The following is a 12,936-nucleotide window of genomic DNA, read 5'->3' on the forward strand; positions in this document are numbered from 1 at the left end:
GGTCTGGGGAAGGGGGGGGGGAGAAAGCTCTTGGCCCCGGTGCTGCAGCTTGTTGCATGGGATGGGAATTTGGGGATGGGGAGGACAAAGCGAGGGGGGCACCCCCAGACCCTCTGCAAGGTGTTTCCCTCCCTGTTTTCCTTCGCCCCCGCGGTAGGGTTGGGGGGAAATCCCCCCCCAAGCCCTCGTTAGCTGTGGGTGTTTTAAGATGGGGTGGTCCTCTTCTTGCTCAAGTGGTCTCCCAGTCCACTCTTGGCTGATTTTAGCTTCTCCAGTGGGATTTGGGAGATCTGGGTTCCTAAGAGCGTCGTGAAATTAAGACAAAAGGTGGAAAAGAGAAAATTTTAGGAATTTTAGTAACAGAAGCTTTAATGGTTTCATTAAGTTTCATTTTCATTAAGATAGCCTGCCACAACCACTGAGCAAGCCTCATTTTCTTCTCCTAGCAAGATGTTTAAGGATCTACTCAAGACATCCATAAGAAACCAGGGGTCACTTAGGTTTGCATCAAGGTTTTAACGTAGCTGCACTTGCCAAGAGATTCCTATGAATTTTTACAGATGGGGACAGATGGGTCTGTCCCAGGTCCCATGACATTAAACCAGATTCTTTATAACAGGGTCATGTCTGGCCCTGTGGTTAAAGGGGGGGATTTTGCTACACCCCTGGGCAAAGGCTCAGACCTCTGCTCCTTTCCTAATTTCAGTTTCATCTTCTGTAATTTGGAGAAAATAAAAAGAATCAGCATTTGAGAAGCACTTTGATATCCCTCAAGGAAAAGCCCATTGAAAGCAAGGAGCATGTAGAGCTCCCCGTATGTGGAGGACAAGTAGCAATCACCACCGACCGCCCCCCCCCCCCCCAAATGCTTCAACTTTTGCCTGTTTTTTAGGGTGGGAGCAGGATCATGCCTTGCTGAGCCAGCAGTTTTTTTCCTGTTGCTCCTGGGGATGCCACCGCAACATCCACTTTTTGGCCCAGAGAGACATGTCTACCAGTGTGTTTCGCAAAAAAAGTCATATTTTCAGCTGTGGTGAGCTTAAGTCAGAGATTCAGAGGTGAAAGAGTGATTTATTTTTCTTCTCGGTCCCCTGAGGCATTCCAGTGCCCATCTTTTTGAGTCAAACTGGCACCAGGACTTGTTCGCTCCCCACTTGGCCAAAGAGCCGTCTTCCAACAGTTGTAGTGGCCTGTTGAAATATGTATAAAAATGGAAAATTGCAAGAGCCTGTCTGAAGAAAGGGTCTTGCCCAACAGCTCTTGGATAAGACCTTCATAAGGGAGCCCAGAACAGAAATAAATCACCGCTACAATACTGCTGAGTGAAAGGGGAATGGTCTCCTGCCTGTCTCTGTCCCCTGTTGACTTAAATAGAGTTATCTGCAAGTGAAGTAAGGACGGAGGTAGCTTTTCTTATTGTAACTGGAATAAAAAAACCTGCAAAAATGATACTGCCAGGTAGTGACAGTGTGAGCTAGGTAGACAGAAAAATGTTAATGTGCTGGGACCATCATCTGTCCAGATCCATCATCTTTCTATTGACCTATACTCACCTTTTCATACATTTTGGGTGCAAATTCTCAGAATCCTGATCATCATCTTGCTCCATATGCTGCAGTGGGGTCCCAGCCTGGAAGGACACTTTAATAAAATAAATTTAAAAAAATTAATAATAAAAAACCCCTCAGCGCTTAATGCAGTATTACAACTTGCAGGAGTAAAGCCGTTACCACCGTAGCCTGAGGGTGAGCAGCAGCTTGAAAGCGTGACTTGCAGGTGCAAATTGTGACACCACGTTTCTTGGGAGGAAGGAAAAATTGAGCCCGGCTCCGTGACGCCACGGCTGAGCCCCGGGACAGCCTCTGCCTTCACCTGACCTGAGCACCGGCAGGGAACTGGCTGCCGCCCAGCTCCCGTCTCACTTGTTTTACCAGTACTTGTTCTGCAACCTGGTTTTGCCCTCTCCCGTTCAGCACACTGAAAATCAGAAAACACTCCCAAATAACAGATCTGAAATATCTTGTCTCTGTTCGCCGTGAGGATATATTTTCCCACCAAGGAGACACGCACTGTGGTGCTAATTTGATAGATGGTTTTAGAAATGCTCGTGGTTTGCTTTGCTCGGTGCTTACATTGATGCAGGAGATAGATATAAAACCCTGTCTATTATTAACCCGTGTGTCTGGTGCGATTATTCTTGAACAATAACATCCTTTCAAATACCCTACTATTACTTCACCTGAGCCTGAAAAACATGGGTTGTGGACAGAGTAATGAGGGCAGGAGCCAGCCTTGCAGCTCTCTGCAGCCAAGAACAATTCACAATAGTTTTAGACTCCTTTATTTCTGCTTTTTTAACAGCAACTGAATCTCACAGCAAAGCAGCAATGCACCCTTATGCAGTCACTTTTTTGCTTTTTAATGCACATACTGAATTTTTAGGGCGATGCCTATCAAATAAAGATTTTGAGGACACATTTATTTTTCTCTTCCTGCTTCTATTCAGGGACTTGAGAATGGTTTGTAAGGAGTGGGGTGGATTTACAGTACTTTGAGTTCGCTGTTGATGTACGGCTCTGTAGCTTTGTTTCTATACAGTTATTAGCAGCAGCAAATGCCCCATTTTCAAAGCATCAGTGTTCAGTGCCTTCACCCAGGGGCCAGGTGTTTGGCTGTCCGTATGAAACTGCCTGTATTTGGCATGTCGGGACACATGCACTCAAGTTGGGCTTATCTGTCTTTGTAATTCTCCTTCTCTGACTTGAAAATGTGGAGTCATTTCCCTGCCTGTGGTTAACCCTCTGTTTATGGATTTTTAACTTTTCTTTTTCCGGGCAGTATTATTTTTAGTAGATTTTTGTTTCCAGGGCTGATACAAGCCTTAAACTCAGAGGGCTTACAGCTGCCAGGGTTGTCCATTAATCCAGCAGTCTCTGTCTGCACAGACTGCAACCACAGCATCTGAAAAGACCCTTTTCTCCCCAGTTTCTCCTCCTGAACCCATTAAGAACATGATGGGTCCACCTCTGTGGTAGAGACCGTAGCTCAGGTACCGTAATGATTTCCAGCTCACTGTCTATTTCTTCTGATGTCTGCAGTGCGATGAATTCAGGTTGGAAATAAGGTCTGCTATCGTTGCACATCACTCGTGGTGCATGAGGAGCATCCTCATGGAAAGGGAAAGCCTTGTGTTGGGCAGGAGGACTTTGCAAGCACACAAAGTTTGTGCTGCCAAATCATCCCCCACCAAAGAGCTCCCACCAGACCACAGGGACCTCCAGATCGCTTCTGCTTTCATCCCTGCCTCTTCCTCTGAGCCATAATCATCCCCTCACCGAGAGCGATGGAAGTCTTATCATCAGTGATGTAAATGAGAAAACAGACGATAAGGGCTGGGATTTAACGAGGAGTTTGAACCCGAGTCAGCCAGCCAGCAAGATTTGCTTTGTCAAATTGCCGAGCAGGCAAAACAGCGACAAGATCCTTTCTCACTCCTGCAGCGCTTATTTTTCTACCTGCCGTAAATGTGACTTTGGCCGTGCTTACTTTGCATTGCGTATCGACTACGGTGCTCTCCGTTCTCCCTCCAAGGCCTTGTGTCCTCTTCCTTTGCCAGTTAATTCAGCCATGGGAGCCCAGGAACTGCTCACATGAGCCCAAAATGTAACGTGAGCCTCAAGGTGCCACTTGGGAGACACTCGCAAGCAGCGATGCTGGCAAAACATTGCTCGGTCATCTGCACCTGCCTTGACGAAAGTCCATCCATCACCTCCCCGAGGGCATTTTTAACATTTTGTACAGAGGTAGCAGAAAGTCACGGGAGGCTTCGTCTGTCCCTCCATCCTTTTTCCTTCGTCAATGGGAACAGTTTGCAGTTCAGGTAATATTTATGGAAGTGTGCTGTTGGTTCATACATCGCCCGAGTGATGGACCTGAATTCTGAGCTAAAGGAGAAGAGGTCTGTTCCCACATCCCCACACATCACCTGCTTCTCTACAGAGCTTCAATAAACCCAAAAGCTGTGTAAGCACTGGGTATGGAGAGGGGAACTGAGGCACAAGTTTGCTGGGGAGCTAAGTTGCCATATCCTTCTGGAGAAGCATTGCAGATTTAGGTGGTTGCAGGAATTTCACATTTTGTCCTTCACCCCTTTCCTTAGTCTTGAATTCATCAGCTTCAAAGCTCCCCTTGGTCTCTCCTGCTTCCTGGCTGTGGCTTCTGGTGGGATCCTGCAGGTCCTGTTCATTGATGTTGGAGGGGGGAACGTTTTGTCACCCTGGGGGCACAGCAGTGCCTGGACTCTATTTTCTGTCCATGCTTTTCATAGAATCATAGAACCATTTAGGTTGGAAAAGACCTTCAAGATCATCAAGTCCAACCATCAACCATGCCCACTTTTGAGTGAGGTGTTATGATTTGAGGAGTCCAGACTGGTCCTTTCCAATGCTCCATCCCCAGAGAAGTCTTTTCCATATGGGCAGAAACCAGCCACATTTCAGACATGCAGAATTGACCGGGATATCTCTGAACCCATCAACAAACTCTTCATGGCCCATCCCTCGTTGCACAGACGACAACCACGGATCATACACTTGCTAACTGGAGCATAAAAGGACAATGTGTTACAGGATGCAAAAAGTCACTCTGGGCAAGGCCATTTGCACGGTCCAATGATGCCGGCTCCTATTTTGCCAGGGTGCAAAGACATCCACCACCACGTCCAGAGCCAGAAAGAGCTGAGTGAGCGGGAAGCAATGCCTTCCTCCCCTGGAGAGCTCAGCAGAGCCCATACTGAGATACCTGCAGACGTCTGAGCACCGTCGTGGTCATTGCACTGGTCGGCCCTTACACCTGGAGCTGGGTCTACCTCATGGGGCCAATGACTCGTCCAAGCCCCCACCCCACAGCTTGATTTTCAGCTTTATACCCTCCCCAGACCTCAGTGTCACACCGAGCTGTTATCTCCCAGGTATTTATCAGGTTTGTCCTTCAAAGAATTTGCTTAGGAAGGGGATGTTTGCAAGACAGAGCCTTGCAAAGCCTTTCCTCCGCAGGGATTTCTGCCTATAGTATGGGCACCCTCAGGCATGCATCAACACATCCCTGGGACTTTTTCATCTGGACATCCCCAAGAAGGAAACAAAGAACAAGCATTCAGCCAGCATGGCAAAGCTTGCAGCCTGCGTTAAAAGCAAATTTGACCGAAGAGCAGCCCGTCGGTGCAGGGAAGGGAAGAGCAGAGGGTCAAACCCCAATGTGCCTCCCACATTTCTTCTGTCTACCTGTAGGACGCTGGTCCTGTATCCTTTCTGATGGTTCACCGTATACGAGGTGCAGTCTGGGGTAGGAGCATCAACGCTGCAAACCCCCATCTCATGCTCAGTATAGACACAGCCACTACTTTTTATAGTATTGAGGCAAAGAGTTGTGTCCTCTGCAACTCACTGGTTAATGGTACAACCACTTTGGAGCCCAAAGATGGAGTCAGCTATTTTCATAGCACTTGGGTTTTTGTTCATGGAGTTAAAAGTTCTTTAACATTACAGAGGTTTTGAAATATAGCCATTTCTTCTCCTTTTAAGCTGCACTTGCACCTCTTTTTTCACAAGTGGAAATAAAGTTCAGGCCAAAACTGCAAGAGAGACTTCACAGCGAGCTTTGTGCTGGAGGGCATTAAAACCAAAATAAAACATATAAATAAATTAAAAGAAAAAAGCCCCACCCTCACTTTTCCCTACCAGACAGATAACAAGATTTATGCAAGTCACTGAGCAAAGCCAGATTTTGGCTGCTGGCAGCAAGTCAGGGTATAGCTGCCTAGCTACAGTCTAAAATTAGAGCACCTAAAAATTAACTGTACAGCTAAAGAACTTTGGTCCCTGTGCTGAATGAGCACTGGAGAATTAGTAATAGACAGTTAACCAGCTCCACTTTTTATTCAATTGCCAGGCTTTTGCCAAACAAGAGTTAGTACCAAAAAAAAAAAATTTACTTTAGTATTTTTTTCTCAATTATGTTTGCTTCCTTCATTAAGAAGGGTGTGAGGGAACGAGACATGGCAAACTGGTTAAATATAATAGGGAAAAAATACTTTCCCCTTACTGAAAGGTGGGAGACTTCCATGTTCTCTTAGGAAGCATCATGTTAATCTCATGTTATACATCTCAAAAATAAGCATTTTCAGCTCTCCCCTGTGACAAAGACTGCATTTTCCTAAAGGCTTCCCTGTGAACTCCTCAATCCTCTGTGTTTGCAACCAGAGAACCCTGGGACAGCACCAGCCTCCAAACGCAGGTGGAGAAACTGAGGCACGAAGCTTGGAAGGGTAACCATCCAAACCCAGACCATGCATTTCTGATGAAACCAAGGCAAGGGCCCCTCCGCACCTCCCTGCCTCCATCCCAGTTCTCACGCTGGGAGAATCCCTGGCAAAAGCCTCTTACACCCTCCTGGACTCGTCCAGGGCCACGGAGGAAGGCTGTAAGGCTATTAGCCAAGGCTCTCCGTCCCCCCGTGACCTTCCAGCTGGGCTCACTGCTCAAGGGCTCTCCACCATGTAAGTCCCAAGATGATAAGGAAAAAATGGATGAAAAAAGGAGAAATGGACCGTAAAAGCACCCTCAGTTTGGATGGACATAACCAAGAGTTGTCCCATGGGATTTGCCCATTTCTGGTGCTTTCCAGCCTCAAAGGATTGTACCAATTTTAGCAAACCTTCCCAAGCCCTTTGGGGACCATCCAGCAGCAGCACCCGTGTGCAGAGAAAAGCAGAGCCTGGGGAAATCCTCCCTTTGGATCAGACCCATGCTTGCTAATTATGCCTTATAAACGTAGTTTTCCCTCCTTTCACGCTGTCCCAGAGCTCTCCCCTGTGAATGCAAGAGAGCATCGCTCTTGGTGGTCTGGGAGAAGGCACAAATGCTCTTGCCCTGAAGTGCCTCTGTCTATTAAAAGCTGAAGTTTTTGCTTCTCTATGCTACAGGAATAGCTAAAGGGAAGTTTTAGGGGTTGTTTGCAATGTTTCAGTTTGCTGTTTTAGAGCAAGTGTGCTCACCAGCCAACAGTTTTATGTGAGTTAACAGTAAACACCGAATAAAATTGAGGGTTGTTTTAGCAAGGAAAAGAGTTAAGTTCTCCATTACAAAATTGGGAATGCAGCTGCAAAGAGAAAAGCATAAAACCACTAGAGCAAAGACCTGGGACCTGCCTGACATTTCTCCTCATGCTTTTCCTGCTACTGAGGTTTCTTCTTAGGCACTTGCTACTAAGAAAGCAGAAGACCCTGCTTGGCAGGGCTCTGCTACTAAAATGCATTTGTCTCTGGGACTTTGACTCTCATGCGTGCTTGGATATTTTATATTGGCTCTGGAATTTCAAAGCACACCTCTGGAATCCATGCACAGTTGAAAATGCCTCCCCCTGATGAATGAAGGAGGATCTTGGAATAGAAATTCATCTCCTTCCCTCGGGAAGTCAGCTGAACCACCCTACCAAACCATCCCCACAGCATTCTGCAAGGTGTACAGACATCCCGCAGGAGGCCGTCTTTTGATTGCTCCTGCCAATCTGAGCGATAACCTGAGCTTTCCCACCGTGTTAGAATAGCTTGCAGTTCATGGGCTATGAAAAACACATCATTTCTGCAATATTTTCTACAGTCCTGCAATTGCAGGGCTCTATGTAGAGATCACGTGTGATGGCTCAATGGACTAGAGGTGCCTTAGTCCCCCATGGTGTTAAATTTAGGGGCTTGCATCACAGCCAAATATAAAACAACTCAGAATTAACAAAGTCTGCAGGGAAAAGGTACCAGCCTTGTTTCACAACTCCTGCGGGTCCCAGCGGAGTCATTCCACAGATACATGCGGGCAGCAGGCACAAGACAGACCCAATCCTGCAACGCTTTACTCACCCAGGGAGTTTCTGCAAATGCTTTCTGTGCACCCCACAGCTGCAGGATCAGGCCAGGGAATGCAGTATAAGGGTGGTACTCGCTGGTGGCATCTACAGCTGAAGGACAAAACCTGAGGTGGTCACCTTAGCTTGTCTTTACTCTCTACAGAGCTTCTAAATGGCTCTTCATCTCATCCCATGATGCTGGAGTGTCTAAGAAGGGTTTCTATGAATACACACAGAGAGAGAGAGAGAGGGAAAAGGAAAAATATCAATCTAGGAAGAAATAGGCCAAACAAGATGAAATTCAAATTACTTTAAAGCAAGCAAGTTGAAATTACTGATTATTTTAAAGCAAGCAAGCAGAATTGCTGACTTCTTACTTGAGAAATAAAGAAGCGATGATCAGATTTGACAGGTATCTTGTATAAAACTTGTTCCCTTCCTTGGCAAGTGCAAATGACACAGATAAAGCAGGAGTCCTCTCCGTGTTAACGCTGTAGCTCAGGAGTCCCTGCAGCCTCACCTCCTCTTTTGGTGACTCTCTCTATGAGTCTCCATTTCTCCTCTCGTTCCTCCTTAACCTGCCAGTCTAGTTGGCATCAGCTCCCATGTAAAAACACTTGCAATCCCGTTGTATCAGACCTCCTTGTGTCCACATCCTTCGGCCAAGGACGGAGACGGGATGGATTTCACATCTAGCTGAGAGCATGTGTGCAGCACAGAGGTCACTGCTGCCCCGGCACTGATGATGCCAGGGCGTGCTGCTGGTTCTCCCTTCCCAAACTTTAGAGCTGGGCATGGCCGGAGCAGCAGGAGAGGTGGCACGGCAGTGAAACAAGGCAGAGTGTGGTCACCTGTGTATCTCAGCCCAGATCTAGTCCCTGCTGGGGTCAGTAGAAAGGACTTTTCTGCTGAAAACATTTCCTTCTCCACCACCAGATCCTTCCCTCTCCACCATGGCTTCTTTCTCTCTCTCAGTCAGAAAATGCTCTCCTTCATGGTAACCCCCAAAAGGCCACCTTCTCCAGCCTGACCCAGGGCTTTCCACTGCTTCCCACTGGGTCCCAGCAGACTGCTAGACCAGTATCCAGCCATAGGATGAACAACTTGGTCCAGTTAACAGGCAGTAGCTCTCTTCTGGGATTCCCAAACCTTTTGTGGAAAGTCTTCAGGGACAAATATACATTATAACTTTAAATGCAGGGGCAACTGAGTGGAAGGTGAAGGCCTGTGAGAAGTGGAGGATAATAAAGCCTGTGGATTTCCTGATATTTCCCAGATATTTTCTTTCCCCTTTGCTCTGCTATGGGGATTTAAAATTTTACTTGGCTAGTTCTCTTCCACTTCTCATTATGTGGGTGGGATTTCAGGCTGCCCGTTTGAGGTCATGTATATACAAAGAAGATGTTTGCTCTTGCATGGATAAGAAAGAGGACAGATTACTAGAAACTGAGAATTTAAATTGATACAGTTGTGCAGGGATTGCACATACTGCACCCCAATTCTTCGGGATTGTTTTGATGCTAGATTTTGATCTCTATTTGATTTCATCTCCTGCTCTTGGGAAGCTACTTTTCAGAAAACCTACAAAAGTAAGGCTGTTTCGTGGTTCACATATTCCTGCGTAGCCCAAGCAGCCAAGTGGTGACAGGATCTGAGGAAGGAGCTGCTGTGTTTGCTTCAGTGTTTTGAAGGACACAGGTGCTTACGTAGGTCTTGGGTCAGCCTGACGGCCCATCAACCCATGTGCTGTCTCTACGTATGGTTGATAACGGGTACTTACAAAACAGGGGAAGACAGGCATTGCTGTAATTTTCTCTCCCAGGAGAGCAGGAGATGGCATTTCAGGTGTGGCATTTAGGAGTCCAGTGGACTTATCTTTCACAATTTTTTCTGATTCTTTTTGAACATGCATGCTTTTGGCCATCCCAGCTTCTGCTGACGGTGTGCTCTGGAAAAAGGGAAAACAAAGCAAAAGTTCTTTTAGTTTGCTCCAAAACTGTCTGCCCACAGATTTCTGTGGATGTTCCCCATTTCCTGAGCTCCAAGAAACAATTGCCTCATCACCTTCTCCTCTCCAGTCAGAGTTTCACAGACTGCTGCTGCCATCCTCTCCATCATCTCTTTCCCAGGTTGAGGACTCCTACTGGGTGCCTCCTTGTATGGAAGAGGTTTCCATCTCTGATTATCCTTTTTTTGTCCTCCTCAGAGCAGAACTTCACTCATTGTTTGAATATTAACTCACCTCATGAGTTTATTCAATGGTAGAGATGCTTTCTTTTTCATTCTTTATTCCTTTCCTAATAATTTGTATCATCCTATTTGCTTTTTTTAGCCAGGGCTAAATGAAGAGCCAACCTTTTCAGAGAACTACCCACAAGGACTCCAAGATCTCCTTCCCATATGGTGAACCAAATTTAAAGTCCAGATGCATGAAAGTTTCTAACTTTGGAAAGTTAGAAAGTTCAGCTGTGAAGATGAAACATTTGAAAAAAATCTTCTAAGGGAACTGAGCAAAACATTCATGAGATTTATTGTTAAATATAAAGATATCACCTGGTCAGGAAGACCCAGACTGCAGACTGCTGGGAGCTGGGGAAGTGTTTTAGAGGACCTTTATATTGTGCTCGTCTCATTCTTCCTAGGCATCTGCTGTTGGTGACCAACAGAGAAATGCAACTGAAGTGGCTGGACCTTTGCTCTGAACCAATAAAACTATTTTATCTTCTTAACCTGTGGTTGGGAGGAGCTTTGTGAGGACAGTTGAAGCTGGAAATGCTCCGCATATGCTGGAGAAGTAGCATTTGAGTCAATGTGGCCTGCCCATACCTCATCAGTGTGGGGAGGAAAGAGATCTGGACCCCAGACACTTTCTCTGTAGTCTTCAGAGTGCTGGAGCCCAGGACAAAAGTTTGAAAGCCCCAAGACAGAGGCCAATCCTAGGGCCAAGAGGTGAAGAAATGAAGACAGCAGTAAGTCCTCAAAGCCCGCTGCCTTCACCTCCCACACTGAGGGCCTGGATTCTGGACTGAGGTCCAGAAATAAACTTTTAATCTTCATTGAAAGCTTTATTTTGGTAAGGAGGCCCCCTAACACCTCACTTTTTTTGTATTGAGCAGTGCAGAGCAGTAGAAGCAATGAAACCCAATAATGGGCAAAAACATTGGACACTGGTGTCAGTAAGAAGGAAGAAGTATTGATCACTTCCTAGTAGGTCATGCTAAAGCTGGCCTCACGAAAGATCTGCCGAAGCCTATTAGCTAAGGCACATCCTGGGGGAAATCCTCTTAGAGGAGTGGAGGTGAGAATGCAGATGATATTACCGTTCCCAACACTGCAATGATAGAGAAATAGGGCTGGGAAGGGATATTAAGAGGTCAGCAGGGCCATGCCCTTTATCTCAAGGGAGGATCAAGTCCATCCATGTCATATGTCACCAGGCAGACACAGTGTTAACGTGCTCTTAAAGACTCTCCATGATGAAGATGCCACAACCTTTCCAGTCAATCTATTCCTAACCCAAATCCTCCTGGCCGTAATTTGGCCCATTGCTGTTTTTCCCACCCAGTATGAGCATGAAGACAAGACTACGCCCTTCTCTGTATCTGTCTTCACATCTTCATGTATCACGTCTTCTCAATCCACAGTTCCACGGACTATACCATGTTAATTTGTTCAGCTGGATCCAGGAAAACCTCCATAATCGCCTATACTAGTATGAGTGCTTGTGTATGCATACATATATATGTGTATGCATGTATGTATATTTTGATGATCGTCTCAACTTCTGGAGTTGGACAACATGTAAAAAATAATTTTACAAAACGCAGTTTCAAGATACAGTCTTAACTTCCATCCCATCTTTAACCACGGTGCGACCTGTAGAGCCACAGGATGTCTCATAATGACTTAAGAAGACCCAAGACAATTTCTGGGTTCACGTATAAAATACATGTTTGACCAGCGTTTACACAGAGGCCCCTTCTTGCCGATACAATGCCTATTTGAAGATAGCAAAAGTGTGTGTTGTGCACTTCAATCCTAAAGGCAAGTAGAGATGCTGTGACGGCTCCTCTGATTCAATCAGTTCCTGCTATCATCAGGGGTTACTCACCACTTCTCATCTACAGACAAAGATATAGGATGTTACTGGCATTGGTCACGGGTGATTAATAGCTGGAGGAGGTGGTGGTGCCAGTGTGACTGGTGCTAGGACACACTGTCACTTGCTTGAGTGCTCGGAAGAGACAACCTCGCTCTGTCTCCTTCAGGGCTCCTTGCTGTAAGGGGGTAAGATCCAGAGGACCTGGAAAAGAATTCATCCCACCCCTCTGGTTTATTTGTCAGGGCTTTGCAGTTTGGGTACCCCTGCATCCTGCAAATCGTTTGGCATTGATGGGAGCCAGGCTGTCCGGCTACCACCGGACAGAGACCTTAAAACGACAGTTGGGCAGGAGCAGCATCGAGCAGAGGACATTAGAAGGGATGCATCTGGTGGCTGCAAAAGGGGGTTGAAACAGGTCAGATATCTGCCCCCAATCTTGTCTTTGGGGCTTAACTGTAAGATGAAGGGCAGTGCCGTGCTTAAGATCCCGGGACACGGGGGATTCGGGTCTCAGCTTTGCTACAGACTTCCTGCGAGCGGGAGCTGATCAGCTGGGTGTAGATGCACCAGGGATTTGGGCCACAGGGTCATGCTTATACTTGCTCTCTGGCACTGTGACGCTCGTGGTCTCAGGTTGACAGCAGCCCAGCATCAACTGAGGGGTTAAAGGAGCTCCCGCTCCACGTCTCTGGGGATTATGGATCCTATTTACTTGTAAAGTGCTTGGCAGTTCTTGGAAGCAAGGCACACCGTGGGATTTGTAGGTAATTTCATGGGACTGATATAAAATACAACATGGAAAAACCCGTAGCCCAGCTCATTCCCTAATCTGAGGGACACACTGTGACTCCAGCGAGTGAGAACACAGTGATACCAAGTCTCTCAAGTCAAGATTTGGGGTTGCTGATGAGTAAAATGAGGTGCTTAGCCTTGCT

This window comes from Haliaeetus leucocephalus, unplaced genomic scaffold, assembly GCF_000737465.1.
Source record: "Haliaeetus leucocephalus isolate CR32 unplaced genomic scaffold, Haliaeetus_leucocephalus-4.0 Scaffold536, whole genome shotgun sequence".
NCBI lineage: Eukaryota > Metazoa > Chordata > Aves > Accipitriformes > Accipitridae > Haliaeetus > Haliaeetus leucocephalus.